Genomic DNA, 25,365 nt, shown 5'->3' with positions numbered 1-25,365 from the left:
GGAGGTGAGCCAAGCCAGGGAAGGCCCCCTGATGCCCGCTGCCCTGACACGGGTAAGAAGGATGGAATGATCAACCGTGTCAAAGGCAGCGGACAAATCTAGGAGGACCAAAGCCTGAGGGCGGCCCCCATCCATTCCCTCCCTGAGGCTGTCCAGGACCGAGACCACGACCTTCTCGGTAGAGTGGCGGGGCCGAAATCCGGCCTGACAGGAGGCCAGGTAGCCACTGTCCTCCACAAAGGAACTGAGGACAGAGGCGACGTGGCACTCCAGAATTTTCCCCAAGTAAGGAAGAAGGGAAATGGGACGGTAGTTGGTCAGGGAGGCAGGGTCAGCACCAGATTTTTTCAAAAGGGGGATGATTATGGCTGATTTGTGAAGCTTTGGAACTATACCATTCCTGAGTGAGTCGTTCAGGAATGCCAAGGGAGGGGAAGGGCAAGCCCGGAAGATTTCTCTCAGGACGGGCGCTGGGCAAACATCTAAAGGGGAGCCTGATTTGACTCTCACCGCTAGGGAAGATAACGTCTCTCTGGTCAGTTGAGGGATCTGGTCTAGATGAAAACTATTGGGGGGGGTTCAGGGGCCGGGGGAAGTGGGGGAGGGGGGGTATGTTGGCCTTAATGGCATCGATTTTCTCCACAAAATAATTATTTAGGGAGTCGCAGAGGACTTGGGAAGGGGAAGGTTTTGGGGAGGTCCTGTCTGACAGGGCCAGCTCATGGACGGTAGAGAAAATTTCTCTAGACTGGTTTCCTGATGAGAGTATTTTATCAGAGAAATAATCAGTCTTGGCTGAAAGAATTGCCTTTTTATATGCGTTAAGCAAAAGCGAGTAGTGAGCTTTTAAACTGTGAACTGTGATTATCTGGTCGTTCCGGACCAAGGCAAAGTCACAAGTTCAGACCGACCGCATTGGAGTGAGGGCTTGATACAAAGGACAAGTTAGGCCCTCTGAACACAGTACCTTAAATCCGGGCTGCGGGTTAGATTCCACGCAGATCCCATGTGGAAAATGCACTGCATAGCTGCAGATCCGATGTGCTGCAGACTGTGATGCGACATCCTGTGTCATGGATGCCTTGCGCAGCAGCAATTCATGGGAACTGAGGGGTTGCGATGCAAGGTCCTGTTTTGAGGATGTGTAGTGCAACAGAGGTTTGAAGGAGTTGAGGAGCTGTGATGTGAGGTCCTGCGTCGAGGAGGTGTCGTGCAATGGCAGTTCTAAAGAGTTGTGTGGTGCTGAATCAGGCGTGCATTGCACAGTGGCAGTTCCGATGCAGATCTGCGAGGCGTTGCGCTGAGTCAGTTCTGCTTCAACCACAGCTGGGCGGGCAGATCACCTTCAGGCCCACTTCCAAGGGTCCAGGACTGGGGTGGCACCACTTGAGGGGCAAGAGTCAAAGCAGACAGAGCCCCGGGCTGGATTAAAGGTAGTTTGAGCTTCTCCTGTTACTGAGGGTCTGATCCGTTCAGCCAACTAGCCAATGGAATCCTTCTAATGTTCCTGGGTTCAAGATGCAGGTCCAGCTCTTTTGACCCAAGGTGCAGGGCAGCACAGTAGTAGGTCAGCAGAATAGCAGTCCTTCTTCCAGCAGAGCAGAATAGCAGTCCTTCTCAGTCTTCCACAGGTCCAGAGGTATACTGAAGAGTTGGGTCTAAGGGTCCATTATTTATACCTGGTGCCCACTTTGAAGTAGGAGAAAGTTCTGGAGGTGTGTGGAACTTTCTGCCTCCCTGCTCTGGCCCCAGCTTGGGTTCACAAAAGAGCTGTGTCAAAATCCTTTGTGAGTATGCTGGGCAGTGATTTTGTGATGTGCAAGGGTGGTATGTGACAACTCCTCTGCCTCATCAGATCAGAGATGGCTCATCATACAAGCTACAATTCCCAAATGTCTCACTGTCTGGGAGCAATACACAAAGACCAACTATCAGCTACACCTAGTCATGTGACTGAGGTACAAGGTGTAGGCACCGAATGTTTGGGAAAAGAAAATTACAGCTTTCTAAAAGTGGCATTTTCAGAATTTCGACTTAGAATCTGACTTTACCATTTAAATAATGCTTTAAATTGCAATTCTTTAGACATCAACTCAACATTTCAACCTGCTCTTGATTTATAGGTGTCACTTATTAAATGCAACAAATTACCCAATGTTATCCTATGGGAAAGGCAGGCCTTGCAGTACTGAAAAACGAATTTAAGAGTTGTTCACTACTATGTAAAAATGAAAAGTACATGTCCAACTTTGGCCTTCCATATGGGTGACCTATATGTATTTAAAATGTTTATTTTGCCAGGCCGGCATGGCAGTTTAAAACTGCACACACAGACTTCAATATCAGCCGGAAACATGTTTAAAAGGCTTCTTTAGTGGGTGGCACAATAAGTGCTGATGGTCCACTAGTAGCATTTACAGGCCCTGGGTACAGGTATTATCAATGTACTAGGGACTTGCAAGTAACTTAAATGTGTCAATTGGGTGTAGGCCAATTTCACCATGTTTAAAATAGAGAGCACAAGCCCTTCAGCACTAGTTAGAAGTAGTAAAGTGTACAGAGTCCTAAAAGCCAACAAAACAGGTTTAGAAAACAAGAGGGTGAAGGCAAACATTTTGGGGGAAGACCACCTTAAGGTTGATATTAAGAGAGTTGAAAACCTGACTATTTACTAGATAACTACACCACCCACATCCTGGCAGCAGAGTCCAGAAAACAGTTGCACCCTCAAAAGCAATCCTGCACTTACAACCCATGAATTGCAATCAACTCAAACAGTAAACTGCTTTCGTGCAGGCAAGCTAAGAAGGGCTGACCTATGGTTCAATGTGACATTATATACCTATGCACTTCCATATATAGCAGTTATGGTCCACAATAATACTAAAACCATAATACTCAGCTGTCAGCAAAAATTATAACTGATACCTCTTAAATTCACATGACACACCTACTATTGAGGGTTGGCCATCATCAGCTGTGTACAGCCAAAATAAAACAGCCATCACCAAACGAACAGGCATGGAATAACTGAGGAGATCTGTAACACAGTGCTGGACATTTCAAGGACTTTAATATAGTCCACTACTGCAGGTCCCAAATATCTATACCATTTGACTGCTTCTTTACATCTCACAAAGACCCTCAGATATGGGATGATAATAAAAATTCCCATCCCTACAGATCTCTCAATTTCACTCTCCCTCCAGCCATGCCAGCTCAGCCACAACTAAACACAAAAGCTCAGATTGGACAGCCCACTGAAGTAGCCAGCTAAGCATATTAAATCGTATGAAATACCACAAAGGGACTTGCAGAGCTTTTAAAAGCTACCAGCACACTGAAAATCAGAAAACTGTGCCTCTGTCTCCCCCCTCGGTGGTCACCGCGCACAACATGGAAACACTTCCCACATAGGTTCAAAAGTCAAAACAAAGACAGCATGCCTACGACCATACTCTCAACACAGTGTAGTGTGATACTCATGTAGGCAAGCACTACAGAATGCCAGCTCAGCCACAACTAAACACAAAAGCTCAGATTGGACAGCCCACTGAAGTAACCAGCTAAGCATATTAAAGCTTATGAAATACCACAAAGGGACCTGCAGAGCTGTTAAAAGCTACCAGCACACTGAAAATCAGAAAAGTGTGCCTCTGTCTTCCCCCTCGGTGGTCTTCACGCACAACATGGAAACACTTCCCACATAGGTTCAAAACAAAGACAGCATGCCTACGACCATGCTCGCAACACAGCGTAGTGCGCTACTCATGTAGGCAAGCACTACAGAATGCCACATACGGGTGGTAGCCCTATATAAATACTTAAAAAGAATACAATACAATATTAGGGCAAATCAGTTGCATGGAAAGGTTCAGGAATTCTTTGGTTGCTTGTGTATGTTGACAACATTGATATCAGTAAATTGAAGTAACAATGACAGTTTAGATGTCACTGTTAAGTGAACACACCACGCATGCACAAAGCATGCTCAGAAAATAAACAGGTCTTAACTCTGCTCGTCAAGGCAACCACACTGGGGAGTTGATATTGGTATAATTTCAAGGCTGACACAAGAAATATACATATACTTGGTTAGTGAGTTGGTGAACACTCACTGAAGTCTCTTAAAGATAAAGCAGGATCAAGAATGGGAGTGATGAGATTGAGGTGAGCAACCAACTCCAACTTTTGAAGAGCCACGTTTTGCAACACCAGGAGCTCCTTTTCTAGTCTAGGTTTCACCATTGAGATCTTCATATATTCCTGCAACATCAAAGCAAAGGCTTAGAAAATTGATTCAATATCTAAATCCTTCAAATCCCCTTTGTTTATGTTGGGGATCTGGTCGTCCGCACACCCAAAAGCTGCTTCAACAGAAGTTATTAACTGTGATAACTAAGATGCAATATTTTCCAAAAATCATAAAAATACTAAACAATTTTTAAACACATTTGCCTGAGAGAGTATTGGGAGGTTTCCAGAAAACCACGTAACAATACCTAATCATGCTGCTCTCTGTCAACTTCTAATGGGGTTCACTGGGTCTCAGCATTTGAAAACCATGTGCACAGAAGTCACTGAAAAAACACAAACCTCTTCTGTCAGGGTAGCTGAGATAGCATTCAGACACAAGGTTCACCGGTCTGACATCAAATAAACACTGTGAATTTAAAAATAATTTCCGCTAAAGAATGTCACCATTTGCAGAAAAACATAACCAATAACGTCATCGCTAACATTTAAATATTCACAGTGGTGATTTACTATTTTACAGAAAAATTAACATTATTTATTGACAGACCTTAATTAAAAAGGCTCATCATGTGTCTGTGGAAAATTAGTTCCAGAGCAGAAAGGTTTTAAGTTTTGTGTGGATCAAATAACGAGTTTGAGTGCATCTTTTTAAAAGCGGTAGGCTTATGTCTCTCAACTAATATGAACACCTCTCTGACTAGCACTTTTGTTTTGGACTACAACAACCATTCTTTTTAGAGATGGGTCCCAAAGACTTCCAAATAATGTTAATGATAGCAAGCTTGATTTCAGTGTGGCCAATAGACTATTCCCCACTCGTTCCTCTTTCTGCCCATTTATGTCTGCCTATACCACACCTATTGCAGTGTAAATTGTAATCCCTACTCATTAAGCTCAATGATGTGGCTGTATCCCTTAAAAATATTTGTTTGCTGGGCGGATTATTTTCATGCGTCAATTCCTTAGGTGGTATTGTACCGGTCTTTAATTTACCTTGTGTGTTAATTGCTCCTCCAAAAATAGACTTTGCTTTCTGTTCTGCATCCAGTGTGGCGGGGAATTTCAAAGATATGACATTGTGACATAAACTTTCAGGGAAGAGGCCACCTTTCTTTCCTAGTTCACTGAATAAAAAACTGGACAAAAAGATCTACTTCAATGAGGAAAAATCCTGCTTCCCTAAATATGCTGTTGTAATTAACTCCATCCAGGCACTCAGAAGAGGTGACAATAGTGTCAGACGGAGTCTTGAGTACACCATTGCCATGGAAGAGTCCAACCTTGCTTGCCAGCAGCACATAGATGATCACACCACTACTGATTGACAGTTGCTTCCAGTGTTGCAACCATTCCATCAGCTCTAAGTGAAGGGTTTGTCCACAGTGTTTCATTTATTAAACAATCAGATCCCATGGTGGTGGAGTGGGATCAGTCTCCTCGCCCGGAAAGGTTGGAAGGAAGAGTAAGCGTAGAGTGATGTGTCAACCATACTGCTGTCATGAAGTTACCACATCAGGATGTAGAGAAATCACTTTCCTCTGCGCCTGGAATGAAGAAGGATATCGGCCCCAGAAACTGCATCTGAGGCCGACATTGAGAACACAGTCATGCTGTTGTACTCAGTGAGACGCCTCCCATTTGAATTGAATATAATGGAAAGAGCCTAACCCTGTGGGTGTTCTCACCCACATGACGCTGCCTCTACTGGAGTGGCAGTGGCAATCATTGCTTGTAGATTTCCCCCAAAAGAGGCAGAAGTGCTGGTGGACCGACAAGGGGATTGAACTATATGACAAACAGCTTGTGCTCCATTTGCCCCCCTACCCCCCTGCGTGGGAGATCATTACCTCACAATTCTGCAGGAATACCTAGGGTCACATCGAGGTTTCTTGTTGGAGGAGTGTGTGCCCTGCAGTTGGAAGAAGTTCAAGTTCAAGTTCATGCATTTATAAAGCGCACTACTCACCCAGAGGGTCTCAAGGCGCTGGAGGGAGGGGTTTACTGTTTATCGAATAGCCATGTTTTCAGTTCTTTTCTGAAGGAGATGTGATTCTGAGTACGGCGGAGGTGGGTGGGGAGTGAGTTCCAGGTCTTGGCAGCCAGGAAGGAGAAGGATCTGCCACCCATGGTGGTTTTTCGGATGCGCGGGACGGCGGCGAGGGCTTGATTGGATGATCTTAGTTGGCGGGTGGGATAGTAGAAGGACAGTCGGGTGTTGAGGCATTCGGGTCCTAGATTATAAAGGGCCTTGTGTGCGTGGGTAAGAAGGCGGAAAGTAATTCTTTTGTTGACGGGAAGCCAGTGGAGGTTTTTTAAGTGACCGGTGATGTGCTCTTGGCGCGGGATGTCTAATATGAGTCTCGCTGATGCGTTTTGGATGCGCTGGAGCTTTTTCTGCAATTTTGTTGTAATTCCGGCGTAGAGTGTGTTGCCATAGTCCAGTCGACTCGTGACCAGTGCATGGGTGACAGTCTTTCTTGTTTTGAGGGGGATCCAGCAGAAGATCTTTTTGAGAATGCGAAGGACGTTGAAGCAGGAGGACGATACGGCGTTGACTTGTCTGGACATTGAGAGGGAGGAGTCTAGAATGAAGCCAAGGTTACGTGCATGGTCTGTGGGTGTGGGCGCAGATCCCAAAGCGGAAGGCCACCAGGAGTCGTCCCAAGCTGAGGGGGAGGATCCTAGGATGAGCACCTCCGTTTTGTCTGAGTTGAGTTTTAAGCGGCTCTGTTTCATCCATTCGGCTACTTCTTTCATACCTTCGTGAAGGTTGTTTTTGGCGGTGTTGGGGTCTTTGGTGAGGGAAAGGATTAGCTGGGTGTCGTCGGCGTAGGAGATGATGTTGAGGTTGTGTTGACGTGCGATGGAGGCGAGGGGGCTCATGTAGACGTTGAAGAGGGTGGGACTGAGTGAGGAGCCTTGAGGTACGCCACAGATGACTTCGGTGGGCTCTGAGTAGAAAGGGGGGAGTCGGACTCTCTGGGTTCTCCCGGCTAGGAACGAGATGATCCAGTCCAAGGCTTTTCCTTGTATGCCGATGTTGTTGAGGCGTTGTATGAGGGTGTTGTGACAGACAGTGTCGAAGGCGGCGGAGAGGTCGAGTAGAATGAGGGCCACTGTTTCACCGTTGTCCAGGAGTGCTCGGATGTCGTCGGTCGCCGCAATGAGGGCGGTTTCGGTGCTGTGTTTGGCTCGAAAGCCGTTCTGTGAGGGATCCAGGGAGTTGTTGGATTCAAGGAAGGCTGCGAGTTGGCTATTGACGGCTTTCTCGATGACTTTGGCCGGGAAAGGGAGGAGGGAAATGGGTCGGTAGTTTTTCAGATCTGAGGGGTCTGCTGTTGGTTTTTTCAGAAGGGCGCTGAGTTCGGCGTGTTTCCATATTTCTGGGAAGGTGGCGGAGTTGAAGGAACAGTTGATGACATCGCGGAGTTGGGGAGCGATGATGGAGTCAGCTTTGTTGAAGATGTAGTGGGAACAGGGGTCAGAAGGTGAGCCAGAGTGGATTGAGTTCATGAGGCGAATGGTGTCTTCAATGGTGATTGGGTTCCAGGAGTTGAGGTAGTTAGTTGGAGGGGTGGGATCTGAAGGGGGTGGGGTGAGTTGGTCATTGGGAGTATTCTTGAAGCTGTTGTGGATGTCGGCAATTTTGTTGTAGAAGAAGGAGGATAGCGCATCGCAGAGGTCTTGGGAGTTAGTGATGTCGTTGGATGCTGCGGGAGGGTTGGTGAATTCTTTGACGATATTGAAGAGTTCCTTGCTGTTATGAGAATTGTTGTCGAGACGGTCCTTAAATGCTGATTTCTTGGCGGACCGAATCAGTTGGTGGTGTTTGCGGGTGGCTGTCTTGAGGGAGGCCATGTTGTCTGAGGTAGGTTCTTTTCTCCAATTCTTCTCCAGGGTGCGGCATGTCTTCTTGGATTTTTTGAGGTCATCATTGAACCAGGGAGCTTTTTTGCTGGATGATTTCGACTGGTGTTTTTTCAGGGGTGCTAGTTCGTCCGCACTGTGGGTAATCCATTGCCTGAGGTTGGTGGCCGCTAGGTCTGGGTCCGTTGCTAGGGTGGGAGTGTTTTGGCTGAGTGATGCGAGGAGTTGGTCGGTGGTGATTTTGTTCCATTTTCTTCGGGGAATGGGTTGTGGACGGTTGTGTGTCAGGGTTGTTTTGTAGCTAAAGTGAACACAGCTGTGATCCGTCCAGTGGAGAGCTGTAGTGTGATCGAAGGAGATGTGCTTGCTGGAGGTGAAGATAGGGTCGAGCGTGTGTCCGGCTATGTGAGTGGGGGTGTCAACAAGTTGTTTGAGTCCGAGATTGGACAGGTTGTCCAGGAGGGTGGTGGTGTTGTTGTCGAGAATGTTGTCAAGGTGGTAGTTGAGGTCTCCTAGAAGGATGTAGTTCTCGGAGGCGAGGGCGTGCGGGCTGACGAAGTCAGTGATGTCGTCGCTGAATTGAGATCGGGTGCCTGGGGGCCTGTAAATGAGGGTTCCTCTAAGTGTGGTCCTGGGGTCGGTGTGGATCTGAAAGTGGAGGTGTTCGGCGGTTGCAAGATTGACGTCAGAGCTGGTTGTAATGTTGATGGTGTTTCTATGGACGATGGCGATGCCTCCTCCAGTTTGATCGGTGCGGTCTTTTCGAATGATCTTGTAAGTGTCCGGTATGGCTATGGTGATGTCGGGGGCAGAAGATGCATTCATCCATGTTTCAGTAAGGAAGGCGATGTCAGGTGACGCAGTGTCGATTAGGTCCCAGAGTTCGGTTGCATGTCTGTGGACCGAGCGGGTGTTCAGTAGGATGCATTTCAAGTTGTTGGGTTCGGAGCTGTGTGTGGAGGAAGTGTGTTTGGTGAGGGTCCTGATGCAGTTGAACTTACAGGAGAGGCAGGAGAATGGGCCGTGGGTACGTCCTGGGGTAGCTTCGCAGCAAAGTGGGGTGCGTCCGGCGTTGAGAGCGAGGAGAGTAGCGGCATCATAAGTTATTCTGGGGGGTTGGGAGCGGCATAGAGCAGAGGGACGGGCGCTGGGCGCGGTCCAGGCGTGGACGGGCATAGACGTGCTTACCTTTGGCGCACCTTCGGCGCGGCCGCAGCGCGTGGACGCTGCGCTTTGGGTCATTGGACATAAATGGAAAGTGGAGGGGGCGGAGCGTGGGCGGGGCAGCTGGGAGGCGGGAGCTGGGAGGAGACACGGGCACAAACAATGTAAACAAACACTCCACAAAATGGCAGCCCGGTAGCAGAAACGAAACGGGGCACAGCCGGAGTGCGAGATAAGGTACACCAAATGTTAAAATATTTCAAACACAGTGCAGGCGCTTTTAACCTTCCCCGCAATGCAGGCCAATGAGCATAAATTAAGTAGGCACTAAAATGATGTCAGGCGCGATACAAACGCTGTAATAGGGCAAGCTGGCATGAAATAAATATTAACGATACAAAGCGCTGCGTGCACTACGAGGCGCTCAATCAGGACAACCAGGCAGCAATCAGGGCAATCAGGTGGCTGGAAGCGAAGCGTCTGTAAGGAGGCAAAGCGCGAGTGGAGCAACCGCTGTGATTAAGGTCCAGCTGGTTACCTAGGAGCAGTACTATAGTGTGGAAAGGAGTAGAGAATCAACCTTCTAAGATCACCCTCAAGGGTCATAGGCGAAGTTGGCATTGTACACAGAGGGAAGACCAGGACAGCATTCAGGAGCTGGCGGTGGTCACGGAGCAAGGATGGCATGAATTGGTAGGGCATCTGCAGAGTCTGACCCCTCTACAATATAGATGCACCATCAGGTTTGGAGATCACAGGTAGTGATGGACTGTATTTGCACGTGGCAGCAGCCCACGCTGTAGAGAAAGAGGGTGGGGCCCGTTTTGGGTGAAGGGAGGCCCCGAGTGGCGGTATGACGTTCACGGATTCCCATCCTATATTGTAGGTGCCTCCAGCCACACCATAGTAGGTTTTGGGACTTCAGTGACTAGGACTATGGATGTTTCCTCTGTCCCAGCGGACAAGACTCCAAAGTTGAAAGACCCACAACAAAATTCATGGGTGTGACCAGATTTCACACCTGGATGTCAGAAACTGTGATATGTGAATCAAAATGTTAATCTCTGGCTCCAAGCCCTACTTTTTAGGATTTCCTTATCAGCCCCATCTCCTTTCTGATATATGTCCAGGCCCCTTCTTTGTGAAGTGTAAAGGGGGAGTTTCTTCCTCCTTTCCTCCAGTATGTGTCCAACCAAGCTAACGGGAATGAAGCAATAAATAAATCTGTCTGGGAGGATTTCTCTACTCCTCTCATGTCTCACCAGGCCGTCCTTGGTTTTCCAAAATTGAACCAAGGGCCTTCCATGTAATGTACCATAGCAGGCGCGCTTGGACTCATTGTACATTCACAGCACATTTATTGTCCAGCACTGTTACCTCCATGCATTGTGTTATGATCTACTGTTGCCTTTCCCCTTGCCTATGTATCTCTTCTCTACTGCTCAGCCAGAATGAGTGTTGGTGTGCTAGGAGATGTCTGGAATGTTGGATGATTGATGATGTCGTGGAATGATGGGTGCCTGGTGAGGTTGTGAGTGTCAGTTGGAGTGTGCAGGCTGAGCAGGACAGAGGCTGCTCCTGGTGGGGCATCACATGTACTTAACATCTTCCAGTAACTTTCTGATGCTGTTAACTTATTAATAAATCTTCAATATATTTCTATACATCACCTGGCTACAGAAGATCTTTTATTTACAACACATTGCGCCATTACAGCTTCACATACATTCACCACTCACATTCAGTATGCTATTTGCAAACACACACTCTCCCAGGACACACACTCACCATGCGCAGCCTGGACAACACTTCACACTTCATGTATTGTACATCACACATGCACACATACAACCAACGGATGTATGACATTACAACGCATGCTTTTACATCGCATGCCTTTACAACGCATAGCGCTTTGGGGTGCTGGATAGTGAATAGTTTAATTTACTATTCCAACTCCAGTCCCCGTGGACACTAGGGAAGGTGTTGGATAGTAAATTAAACTTATTCCCTATCCTAGGGCGCCCCCAGCGCAATGCGTTGTAATGGTTTGCGTTGTAAAAGTTGTGTCGTAAAGGCACTGCGTGGTAAAAGTTGTGTTGTAAAAGATGTTTCCCACAACCAACACATGCTTTTATTCTACTTGCAATGCACAGCACTATATCTCTTGTATTTAGATGTAGTTGTATTAGTCAATATATCACTTGACTGCTTTCTTGAACCTGCTTTCATTTGGTGTTCAGATTCAATGTAAAACATGATCATGCTACTTTAGAAGATCAAGCTTGGTACCAAAACATAAAGGCTTTGCACTGCCCTGGCCCAGACAGCCCCGTTGCAAAACATTACAGGTGAGGGCGTGTGACTGTTTTCGCACTGCACACGCATGAGGGCAAAATAGTGTTTTCCTGAAACAATTGATCACCATTGTAATTTCCCCACTTCATACCGGTTTGATTTGCCTATATCTTTGCAACCAAAGTCCGATTTCCTTTCCCATGGCGTTCCACAGGGGTCCTCCCTCACCTCCACTCGTTTTAAACTTTACGTGGGACTTTGGCTCTTCTTAACCATTCATTATGCATAAAACATATGTCCCACGCCAACGATACACAGTTATTGTTTTCACTTGACAAAAATCTCAACAATTCCTTCCACTCTTTTCAAGAATTCATGCTTGGCTTAGTCAATGGGATGAAGAAAAATGCACTCATATGAAACACTGACAAGACTGACATCTTGATATTCTGAGGCAACATTTTTGTTCCAGTTACACTGTTTCATCCCTGGCCTACCCAGCTCAGGACTGCTCCCGCCACCATATCCCATGTTCAAAATCTTAGTCTTCTATTCAGTCAGGATCTGTCACTGTCCACTCAGATCAATAAGGTGTGATCCACTTCTGCTAAAAATATTGCAGAGATTTTTCACTAATTGACTGCTGGTTTGTGCTGTTAAACTGTATAGGCAACTATCCTGAGTAGCCTGAACTACTGTAACTCTGTGTCTCAATGTTCCCAAGATCATCATTGCCCATCTACAGCATATTCAAAGTGGTGCTGCGTGGCTTACTCTTAATCGCCCTCCACAATCTTCCTCCTCCCTGCCTCTGAAACCCCTCTATTGGTTAGCAATAGCTGAGAAGATAATTTTTAAATCAATGTGCATCGTTTTCAGAGAAATCAATGACTACTTACGGTCCAGAAAACTCGGGTCTCCTCTACATGCTTCTGCAGTTTCACAAAACCTTAAAAACTTGGGAGCATATTTATTTTCAAATTACGCAACGCAGTACCGCACAGCAAGTCACCTTGCTGAGCTGTTCTGAGTGACAGGGAAAGGGCAGGAATTAACCGTATCTAACATTATACGGAGCATTCATGTCTTTTCCAAGCACTGGTGCACAATGTGCTGCCTAACGCCAACACAGGCACCATTTTAGGCACAATAGTTTTTGCACAGGCTGGAACACCTTCCTGCACAAAACCAATCCTACAAGGCATTTTCTCTTTCTGAGTGTGCAGCAGAATGCAGCACAAGTTGAAAGAGGAAGTAACAAGGAGAATTAAATATCTTTCTCTTCGTTATGCCTCACCTAGGGAGGCGTAGCCTTATGATGCATTCCCCGTCTACCAGTAATGGTAAATCTGTGAATTCGCCAAAATCCATGGGAACACCCATGCTGCAACCATGGAACCTCTCCCTGGGGCAGAGTAAAGCAACTTATTTACGATGCATTGCGTCACTCTAGATTTTTTAAGCCGTACAAGGGCACTTGATAAATCTAATTTAAGAGTTGTGTCACTCTTGAGCCCCATTGCGCTGTGCAAATCGGACCCTAAGCTTTTTGCTAGACCCAGATGAACTGGATCTTAACATATCTCTATTGTCAGTAACTGAGCGCCAGAACACTTTATAGGCATTTGTTCACTATTTAAAATCTTCACACAATTCACATAATTTGCATTGCTCGAGCGCCAGTATAAAGCTTTAGTAAATGTCAGCCTTGCATTGTAAGAAATGTAGCAAAAAACCCTCTTCAGGTTTTTAATAATATTGGGCTCTGGTGAAAACACAGCAAAGTGGATTTTCACTCTGCATAATGTTCGTGCTTTAAAGAATGGGAACACAAATGATTTCACCAAAATTAGGTATTTTGTTCACAATCGAAAAATGGTCCAATAACATTGCTATGTACTCTAGTAGATAAGTACCAACAGTGCCAAATTATTTTCATATGTTTTCTTTTTCACTGGTGGAAATCATTTTGCAGTGTGGCTCAGTCCACGTCGGTGCAAAACGAATCTCTTAACTTCGCTCGTGCTAAGGTCAAACTCTACCTATCTGTCTTAGAAGTGCATCTGGGATTCCTTGGCTCATGTCCTGATGATTGTAAAACACTTCCACATAAAAATAATCAACCCGTGTGAGACAATCATTAGCACCGTTTTTCTTCTTCAAATTAGCTATTTTCTTTACAGAAAATTCGCTTTAGCGCGTTTTCGGTCGTTATATGAAGCCAGGTGTTTTTAAATGTTTTTTTTTTATTATTTTGTTTATGATAGCCATCAATCGTGGTGATGCTATTTGATTGGGAAATTAGCATTTCCTTACAGGAAGAAATCCAACTTTGGCTTTCTTGGTTCAATCGTTCTGGCAAACCGTTGATGTCTATCTGACTAAGATATTTCCATCACTGCATGAAGCAGCCTTTCAGTGTCACTCACCTACATCGCACACCAAGCTCGGGATGTACCGACAGCTTGGACACAGGGGGCGCTGCTGAGCTATTGATTGGGGCGGGAAGAGACAATGCCGTTTGCACACATTCAGCGGAGTCAGGATGCAGGCTAATTCTACTTAGTGTTGCTTTGGAATAAAGGGAACAGCCTAAACTAGAATCATTGAAGGGGGATGCTGGTAATTGAGCTCACTGGCTGTTTCATAACAATGATTAACAAGAGGGCTTGAGTGATAAAAGTCCACAATCGCCAGCCAGCTGATGAATGAAAAATGTACAAGGGTTTATAAATCCGCTCGGGGGGAGGGCCAACAAATGAGAAAATGGTAAAGAGGAGGAGGAAAATAAACCTAAGGGATTAAAAAAGAAAAAGAAGTATTTTGGACTAAGCTAAATATTATTTTGTGTCTTTTGAAAGGGTTAAGAAAACAAAGACAGACTCGACAATTCCACCCCCACTGGAAGCTGGGAATGGCCTGCCCTGGCACAATGCTATCATTATTGCACGGAGCCTTTCTCACTGGATTTCCACAAAATCTTTAATAATTTGATTCTTTTCAGTGCCCAGGAGCAAGCTGAGCTCTTTAAGAAAGGGTAACAAAACCCAGAGAAAACCCCACTACTGCGAGGGAAGATTTGGCACAGAGTTGAGCTGAAGCCGATTAGGCTTGGCTTGAATAGAGCCAAGCGGGGCCTAGCGCTCTGGCTCAGCCTGCAGCCCCTGCCTCATTCATCAGGACACAATATCACCACCAGAGCTTGGGCCCAGACACTAAAATACGCAGTTATGAGACCCCGCCGGTACACAACCCGGCCTCTCAGGCTGCGCAGGGCTTTTCAGACAATGTTCTGGCACTCTCTGCCTATTCAGATGTCTTGAAGTATTCCATTCTTGTGAGGCATATCAGTTCTTAAATGTGCCACACACACAAATTGCCAACATGGGGCAACAATCAACCAAATTCCTGGGGGGTTTGTAACAGTTCGCTGGAAGCTTGTAAGGTTCCGAGGGGTTATTTCCCAGAAGTCACAGCAGGGTGACCTCCTTTCACGGGCTGAATACATTTTTTTGATTGTTCCAGGGGGATTCCATTTCTAGCAGTGTTGGGTCCTGTGTATTTAATGGGAGACATAGACATTTAACCCTCCTCCCTCCACCTCTGCCCCTCCCCTCTCATCATGCATCCTTCCCAAGTGTGCTAACTGCGAGCTCTTCATCTCTCTGCTCAGTGCAACCTACAATAGCAACTGGAATGTTATAGGCACATTTTAATAAATGTGCTTTATGAGTGAAATGCTGAAAAATAAGTAATTATATATTGAACAACCTGAGCGGTACACATTGTGGAATAGTTGAAAATATACTTTTACACACACATATGTTTTGTTTATAATGCAGATCGATGGCTCTAATCGTACATTTTAAAAGCCATATATAGTTCAATTACAAACAATGTTCTTAATTTCAGTTAAATCCTCGTTAATTTTCTTCTTACTATTATTATGAAATACATATTTTGTTAAAAGTGAACACACATCTAATCATAATACATGGACGTTTTAATTTTCCTATAACGATCTGCATACACTGACATTTTACCTGTAATCCTAGTTCTCTTCCAGGGAAATCCTCATCAAAGTCATAAGCCCTGAAATGTCCCATCCACTTATCAGATCCTGGAGCAATTTGCTGGGTACATACAGAAATTTACATTTATACATCTGTGCAAAGCTTTTCAGCACAAAAGTGCGATTAAGTAGGAAAACTATTTTTCAGCCTATTACATGCTACACATGCCAACATTTAATTTATCTTATCATTTAAAAAAATACTTTTGATTACAATATTAGTCACAGCATTGAGAAAACTGATCAGAAAGCATCTTTCTCAAACCTTATTGAAAGGAAAAAGAAAGCGAATGTAGGGCAATGAGAGTATATAGGCGGCACTAGGCAAGGAGTAAAAAATTGACACTGTGCTTTTAAGAGCACAACCCTTCCTCCAGTGTCCCATCATGCCTCAGAGACGACAGGAAGGTCAGTTAGTTTCTACAGATTGAATTGGGTCCTGGATGAAAGGAATACATTCTGTATTCTATCTTGTCCAGGGAGGAGGGAGGGCTGCTTATGACTATGATGTGGTTTGCCCTTGAAGAGAACTAGGACTACAGGTAAATAACTTTTCCATCTCTTTTAGGAGATCCTCATCAGTAGTCCTCAATACTAAATAGAATAGCAAGTCCATCCCTTTAAACATTGCACTCAAGAAGATAAAACAGTATTTGTTATCACCCAAACAGATTCCTCAATGAGGTCTGACCCACTTGAGCGTCTGGCCTGGAATCCAACAATCCTAGGCCTTGGTAACCCTATCGGCCCCAAACACCTTTCAGAACCATTTCTGATATAGCTATAAAAAACTTCCCTCACATACATCAGGAGGAATTGGGTAGTAGGTGGGGACATTAGTTTATTCTGTGACTCAAACCTGGATAGGATGAGCAGACCTTCCTCTAACATGGGCGCTATGTCCTGGACACAGGAGAACAAACTTATGGGGATGTCATACACTTGGGGACATTACCATCTGTAGGAAAGGGATTACTTCTTTTTCTCTCAAAGGCCCTCTAAATACTCCTGTAACGAAATCGATATGTCTAGGGAACCGGCCTTTGAATTAGAAATGGCAAAGGAGATTGTGGAATATTTCAAACTCAATAACCAGTAAGAGATTATTCCAACCACAGACTGTGATGCCTTTAAGTTAATGTGAGTGGAATATCAATTGATATGGCATCAGGAAGTACTAAGGAGAGGGTATTGCTAAAAGAAAAACTGAAGCAAGAAATAAACATTTTAGAAGTAGATGACAAACAATGATCCAACAAGAAAGTCAAAAGATACATAGCCAGAGGATAGCTGATGATGCCTAGGGCAGGGGCAGCTTAATTTGGGGATGCGGCAGACCATTTATACTGGTTTGGAAGATCAGATACCAACAGGCCTAAATACACATAGTTAAAATAAAAAAAAGAAATAGCACCCAGGCCACCCAGAAAAAAAGATAAACAAGAAGTTTGTTTGTGATCACTCGAAGGCCCAATAAACAAGAGGCCATGCGAACCCAGAAGATTTGCAGGCCTACATACATGATTGCACATGGCCAGTCATCTCAGAAAAAATTAAAGTATCACTGGAAGTTTCTATTTATGTGGCAGAAATAAAAGGGTCCTAAATACTATCTATCCAAAAAAGGCCCAAGGACTGGGCAGTAACCCCCAAGCATTCTATAATACATTCCTACGTAAATAGGGAAATAGCTGCAGCTTTCATTTGGAAATTTATAAAGCACGCACTTACACAGACTAAATGTATCTACAGAGAGAGCTGCTGGGTCTCTATTATCCCGCAGAATTTCAGAAGGTTGCTTTCAGCTTGAATGGTTTGGGGAAGGTGGCTCTACAATTGGGCCCTAACCACAGAATGAAGGCATGGCCGGCTTTAGTGCTGGTGGTGCCCAGTGTGAGAATCTTCAATGGTGGCCCCCCCATGACACCATTCTCCAGGGATTCCCTCTCTTCCAGCCTCCAACAGTGCCCCCATCTCCACTGTCATCTTAAAGATTTTTGTGGCCCTAGGCAAAACATATTTTGGGTGTCCCTGTTTGGAGCAACTTTGAATTATATTACTGGTTTTCTGATAATTCTAAACCGCATAGTGCTTGTAAAATGTAGAAGTCGTTTAAGCAACATGTTAAATCCATGATCTAGAACGTTGTGATGTAAACACATTTGATGTTTTGGAATGTAAGATCGTGTTCTAGGCATTCAAGTGGAGGACATCGTTATTAGCAGTCATGGGTGAAAGCAAGAAAATAAATATAACATTTCCTGAGCACTTCATTGTGAAAAAAAATATTTTAGGAGAAGCTGAAGAATTCATTATTTTGGCGCCAAGCTGGCATTGTTTAACACACTGACCATCGAGGACTTTTCTATGTTGGTGCAGACTGCATGAGGAGTTATAGCTTTCCTGTTTGAATGATGTTATGGAATTATATTATGGAAGAAATTTGGCCCGCTAGAGGATGAAGTGGATGAATTAGTATGGTGCTGCATATTTTACCAGCATTTTGTCAGGAGATATTTTACAGTGGGTATGACGTGACTCTGTTTCAGGACAAGAGGCTCCGATTTAAGCTTCTCTTCCTTTACTACTCACAAACACCAGCCAATGAAAAAACTTTATATATACAACTATACAACTTATTCCCTGATACATTACTCATTAATAGGCTTTCCTGTTTTCAGTTTCCATTTTGGTAAGTTTTGGTGGGGTTTTTTCAATAACTTAAAAAAACAGTGGTTATCAGTGATTACACATTTTTGCGCCATTAACAACAACAGAAATAGTGTTTTTCCGGTGTTTATGGAATGTTTTACTTTTGATTATTGCTTGCTTTCTGCACTGACAGTGCATGTGTATACATAGCGTGTGTACAGGGCATATGAGGTTCAAATACATTGTAACAAATCAAACTTTTTGTAGTACAGAATACAATCCTTCTTCAGTGAATCTTTGGTCATGCACGTTCGCTCTTTCCTTCCTATGTAAACGTTTATCTGTAAAAGCCCTCTCAACATTGGCACTTGAGACGGGCAAAGCCAAAACAGCCAGTACACAATTTGCAAACTCTGGCCAATGACATGGCTTTCCATGCCAAAACTAGTGTACCTGAAGATTGTGATTCTCAACAACATGTTGTGCAACATATGCGTTGAGTAGGGCACATATGCCCTCAGTTATTGAAGCGGTCAAAAATGAAGCAGTACTTTTCAAAGTCTGGAGAAAAAAAAGAAGGGATTTAGAACTTGTGCAGAGTACCTTAGAGAGGCTTCATTAACTTCAAATGCTATGGTTGGTGAAGGGACATTTCTATGCATCACTGGAAGCCATTTCCCATCGACTGTAAACGAAAATTTCCTGAATTGCTCTTCTTTGCTTACCATTGGCAAGAATTCTAACATGGAGCATGTGCCAAAGTCACTAAAAGTGTCACCCACCGTACTCTCAAGGAGATGTTTCACATCTACACCAATTACACTGAACACTTGATTGGTGTTTTTATACTCTAGTATTTTGATTATGTCCACTACAGCAGTCATGTTTTCCTGTTAAAACCTAGGCATGCAGTAGATTGTACTTTTCTCACATCACTATCAATATGTGGCCAAAGATCATGTGTTTCCGTAAAAATCTAAGCATGCAGTAGACTGTACTTTTTTTCACATCATTATCAATATGTGACCAAAGATCATCACATTTCTTGGCTTTGGCATCATCACCCAGCACAAATTCTATAAACGGTCGCCACATGGATAATATATCATTCACAGCCTCTAGGACTGAGAATCCACTGGCTAAATGACACAGTTCAGATGACTCTTTCTTTGATGTCACACAAAGCACAAAATGAGAAATATTTGCATTTTAGTTCCTGGCCATAATAAAGCAGTGCACCCGAATGGACTACAAAGTCCATAGCATTCTTCCTTAACAGTGAAGATTGTAAAGATGCTTTCAGGATACCATCTAGCAAGTGACAAGGATCTCTTACAGGAAGCACTTCTGCTCAGATATCAACTTTGACAGGTCATCATACAACTTTTTCAGATATGTAGCTGAATTACTACAAATAATATCACTCAAATCTTTATTGGACTTTGTAGGAACTTTTTTCAGCAGCATTCTAAGTGGCACTGCATTCCATGTTTGCCAACGTCTTGTGTCATGTTTTCACCACAATCTCAGATGCTTGGTGACAACATTCTTTTCACATTTACCTGTCACTGCACCTTGTATTGAATGTTTAAAGCCTAGGGTGTTTGGCAATCAATACTGACTCGCTAGAAAAAGGGGCTGATGTATCAAAGGATTTCACCCATTCTCTTTCTGCGGGTAAATGTGATGGTACATATTGGGAAAAATGTACCCATCAGTGAAATCAAATGTAGCCAAAATATCAAATATGATTTTTATATTTCCTGATTCTCTACAGTTTATAAAATAACTAAATAAGACCTAAAACATGCTTTTAAACACTGCAGCTTTAAAGCAAAGACTACAAAACTGAAAAAAGCAGAAGGAACAGAAGAAAGAAGAGACAATATTTTAGTAACATCACTACACAACAAAACTCAAGCAGAATAATGTTAGCCTGGTCGTTCTTGCTGCTGCCGCCTTGTATAACAAAGTTACATTGTATTGGCCCCTTCAGAAAGAAACAAAAATGACTTTTTCATTCATATTTTCATTTCTTTGAATGGCACATAGTTTGTGGTCGAGACAGTGTTTTTTCAGTGTTTATACCGGTGATGGCTATTTTCCTTTCAGTTTTGTTTGATCAGTTATTATAGGTTTAAACCTAAAACCAGACAGCCTACTCATCACCAATTGACACCCAGTGGCCCATACACGTACAATCCACGTTATCCTGAGAGCCTTTTTCTGTGCTGCTCAGCAGTCAAAATAAATGCCTTTGTATCTATTACCATATGTTTGCTTCACAATCTGTTTATTTTCATGGTGTGTTTTTCTTATAAAGCATAAAGATGTTATGGAGTAGCCCTTGTGCTGTTTCCTGGTCTGGATCCTCGTGACAGGGAGGGAGTACTCCCATTTCTTAGCTGAGGGTTTATAAATCTGTTTTGTCTCCAAGGTTCAATTAAGTCCATTCTTAGAGGTCATTTCCTGATCCAGAAAGTCCATTTAGGACCTGGCTTGGCTCTGACTGGACATTTCTGTTGCTCTGTACATCCCCTAGTCCAGCCCAAGTTAGTGAGCCTGATGGCTTGGTTTTGGGCTCGATTTGGGCTACCCGCAGTCCCCTTTCCACTAAGAATGTAGCATCTGCCCTTCACTTCTTGAACCAATTGCATGCTTCTTTAGCAGTTTCAACTAGGCTCTCCCCGATGGCCCCTATACTTATATTAAGGTGGGCTGCAATAATTCTGTCTTTTGAAATAAGGAAATTCCTTCTGATGAGCATCAATGCAAACTTGACGGTACTCGCTTTCGCCGACGCTGGTCCCTTAGCTGAAGGACACCTATTCTGGGATAAATTTATGAAAGACATTTCTGAGTGCGTTACTACATTTACGACCTTAGATAAGACACAATCCAACTTCAGGAAAGTGTTTCAGACTGGCCGTTTTGCTTGGGCTGGGCAAGGCAGGAGCCGCTCATCAGGCAATTTCTACTACCAAGAGCCTCCCAGGGGAGCTTACAGATGTGGTAGAGGAGACTTGCATGACCCCACGAGAGGAGGTACTTTCTTTGAGGCCAGACAGCGATTCAATCAATGCTGCTTCAGCAGAGGCGGCCCCAGAACAGGATTCCAGTCTATTAATTCTACAGGTAAGGGTCATCGATGCTTCTGAGGTTCAATTGGGGTGGTCGAGTACAATTCTTTCTTCACAATTGGAGTCCTTTGACTCAAGATCTTGGACAATACTAACCATTCAGGGTTTCCACCTGGAGTTTTTCATACTCTCCAGAAAAAGGGGACCCTCTACGGCTACATTTTTCCATAGAAAAGTGAACTTTTGTAGATGCCAAAATAGAGGACTTGCTGCAGAAGCATGTAACGTCCTATTGTGGCCCTTATCCTGTGGATTTCTGCAGCAACATCTTTCTAGTACAAAAGAGGGAGGGTGGACGCAGATTGCCCCTAAATCGGTGGGAGTTCAACTATTGTATCACTTACAGGCCTTCAAGATGGAGGGTATCCATCTTCTGGCAGACCTGGTGCAGAAAGGGGACAGGATGGTCTGTCTGGACCTCAAAGATGCCTATCTATCCATTCCCATCTTTCCTCCGCACAGGCGGTTCCTTTAATTCTGGTGGAGAGACAGGTGGCTGGATTATTTGGTCCTTCCTTTTGGATTTTCTTATGTATCACAGTGCTTCGCCAGAGTGCTGAAACCGGTGATTGCCCACCTCAAGGAGAAGCGAGTCTACATGGTGATCTTCTTAGATGACATTCTGATCATGGCGCACTCCCAGGAGTTAGTCACTTTACATCTGCAGATGATGATATCTCTTTTACAAGACTTGGGATTTGTCATCAACAGGGCTAAATCAATCCTGTCCTTATCAGATCGCAGTCATTCCTGAGGTTTGTGATCGACTCTCAGTCAGCTCAGCTGAAGCTCCCCAACAACACGTTACAGGACACCGAAATGGAACTCAAATCAGTCCTTTCCTGTTAGACAATCTCCCTGCGGGTGATTGCTCGCTGATCGGTCTGCTAGCCTCTTCCATTCAGGCAATATTTCAGGGGCCCCTTCACTACTGGGCCCTCCAGAGGTTGAATATTCAGCATTTAAGAAAGGGCTTGGCTTACACAGATCAGGTGCCCCTGACAGACAATGTGAGAGAGGAACTCTTATGGTGGCTGGGAAACGTAGATGCGTGGAACGGCAGATCCATCTTCGGGTCCCATCCAGAAGTGAGTATAGAGTCAGATACTAGCTGTTAGGTTTGGGGAGCATGTTGTGGAGACATCTCAACAGATGGCAAATGGTCTCTCTAAGAGTTAGAACTCCATATCAATTGCCTGCAGCTTCTGATGGGGTTCTTTGCCATCAGGACCCTCTCCCCCAAGAGTATGTCTTGTTGCATCCTCCTCAGGATATACAACATATTGGCTGTAAGCTACATCAACAAGTTGAGGGTAGGAGATCATCCCTGATAGTGGAGATAGCTAAATACTTTTGGCACTATTTCCTGAGTTAAAAGATATCTATGGTAGCGGAATACATTCTGGGACAATCCAACAAAGTGGCCGAATGGAAGTCCAGATACCTGACAGGTTTAAAGTGATTGGCAGCTCCATCCTTGTCTATTTAGTTTGATCAAGAATGTTTGGGATCCCTGCAAGGTAGACTTCTTTGTCTCCATACTGAATCACCAGTTGGAGGAGTTCTTCAGTCAAAGGTCGAATCCATTAGCCAAAGTGATGGACACTGTCTCTCAGGTCCTGAATTATGCTTTTTACCCATTCACATGGTAGCAACTCAGATCAAATAACAGAAATGGTGCTTGTCATCCATGTGTGAAAAGCATGGCCTTGGTTCTCAGTCCTCCTGGAGTTGACGTGCTAGCTTCCCCTCCTTCTTCCTTGTCCTCAGATGATGCTCCAGGGCTCTCAGGGAGAATTGTATCCAATGGTATTATCGGAGCAGCTGTTCCTGATGGTATGGTGCCTTTCCGGAAACAGTGGAGTTTTCCAAGCATTTTGGATGAGGTTTCAGAGTTCATCAAATGAGCCTGGGCTCCCTCCACCCAGAAGAGGTCATCTTCAACATGAAAATGCTGAATGGATTGCTGCTTTGAATGGCACATGGATACGGTGGCTGCGGAGTTTCCTCACACAGTGAATTTCCTGTCTAAGAAGGCTACTAAGGGTTTATCATACGGGTCAGCGGACAATTTTCGACATATACAGGTTAATGATAAACCTGTAGAAATGCATCCTGTCATCTGTAAAGCTCTTAAAGGCGTCAGGGTTTTTAATCATCCCAGGTCTAAATATTCCTGTTTACACTGTACTATTACTTCTATTCTTTTTGTCAAGAAGTCGAGGCGTGCATGGTGATCTACACAGTGACACGCACACTGTTTTGTTAATTTCAAACTGCTTGGTAACACATTCAAGAAGTGTCAGCGTGCACAGTGACACGCACACTGTATTATTTTATTTTCTTTATCAAGAAGTAAAGGCGTGCATGGTGACCTACACAGTGACACGCACAATGTTTTGATCAAGGTGAACGTGAGCAGGACGCGCAAATTGTTCTTCAGAATTAACGTTTACTACACAGTGATGTGCGCACTTATTTCATTGTATTTTGTCTAGTGCACAAACAGGATTCACGTAGTTACGTGCATTTCATTTTGTAATCCTATACTGTTTAATGAGCTATAGTTTTGTGTAAATCTAATTCTTTTTAGAAATTGAAAATGTTTGTGCATGGTTCTTGGGAAGTGATGTATGATATGCTTTAGACATCCGCTCTATTATCTTTATTGCAATTATATTTTTTCTTTTATAGTCTCTTTGCTGGTCTTGGCTCACAAGCATGCAGTCTGTATCCCCACCTCCACCTTTTCTCAAACCTCCAGGTACTCCGCCCATACAATGGAGGAACTGGTATGATGCTTTTGTTACCTATATTGGTGCTATCGGAGCTTCTAGATATAGGGCGGAAAGAAAGAAATATTTGTTGTTGAATTCTTTGGGTTTTGAGGGGAGGTCTGTATTTAAGCACTTACCTGATTTGGTTAGAAATGCAAACGATGAGGAACTTGATGAATATGCCGAGGCTGTAAAAAAACTTGAGATTCGCTTTGATATTCAACTTAGCATTGTTGTTTTAAGGCACACATTTTTTTTAAAAGGGAACAAAGAGCTGGTGAAGATGTTGAAACCTATTATCCATTTTGCGTAAATTGAGTGCTGACTGCCAATTTGAGGCGTTCACTGAGCAATTAATTAGAGATCAATACATTTGTAAATGTGTAGAAAAAAATATCCAACAAAGGTTGTTGTCTATGGGAAATCCTTCTTTAGAAGAAACTATACGTACAGCTAAGAGTATCAAATTATCTAAAATTGCTGTTAAGGAGTTGGATGACAAGGTTGTGTTGAGTGAAAATGCTGCTCTTGTTCGTGCTAAGGATAGCAAGAGCAATTTCACTAGTCGTTCTGATTATAAGAATTTTGCTACAACACAAAAGGGTTTCTCAAATCGTCAGGATAACAAGAGTTATGGTGATAACAGAGGTTTTAAACAAAATAATATGTGTTATCGTTGTGGCAATTTACCACGTTTCATGTCTGGTCGACCTTGTCCTGCCAGGAATGTTGTTTGTAGAGTCCGTGGCAGGTTAGGTCATTTTGCTAAAGTTTGTCAATCTGGGAAACGTTTTTATTTGGATGAGAAACAATCTTCTCCTTCTTTATCAAGGGTGTCTGTTGTGGAAAATAACGACTGTGATCTCATTAAAATTCAGGATGATTTAAAAGACATGGTTGTAGTTGTAGGGGATTTGACTAACAGTACAGAGGAGGAATGTGTTGATCCGTACATTGATATTGTTATTGGTGGAAAGACAGTAAACCTATTAGTTGATTCAGGTGCACAAATCACCATGATTACTCAAGAGCTTTTTACTGAAATTTGGGGTTCTCGTTCTCTTTTTCCTCCAGACAGGTCACCAGTTTCCTATGAAGGTAGGAAAATCGAGTTAGCTGTTTTTTTTGTTGACACATT

This window comes from Lissotriton helveticus, chromosome 10, assembly GCF_964261635.1.
Source record: "Lissotriton helveticus chromosome 10, aLisHel1.1, whole genome shotgun sequence".
In the NCBI taxonomy this organism is placed as follows: Eukaryota; Metazoa; Chordata; class Amphibia; order Caudata; family Salamandridae; genus Lissotriton; species Lissotriton helveticus.
The sequence above is the reverse complement of the archived record's forward strand: the minus strand, read 5'-3'. Positions refer to the sequence as shown.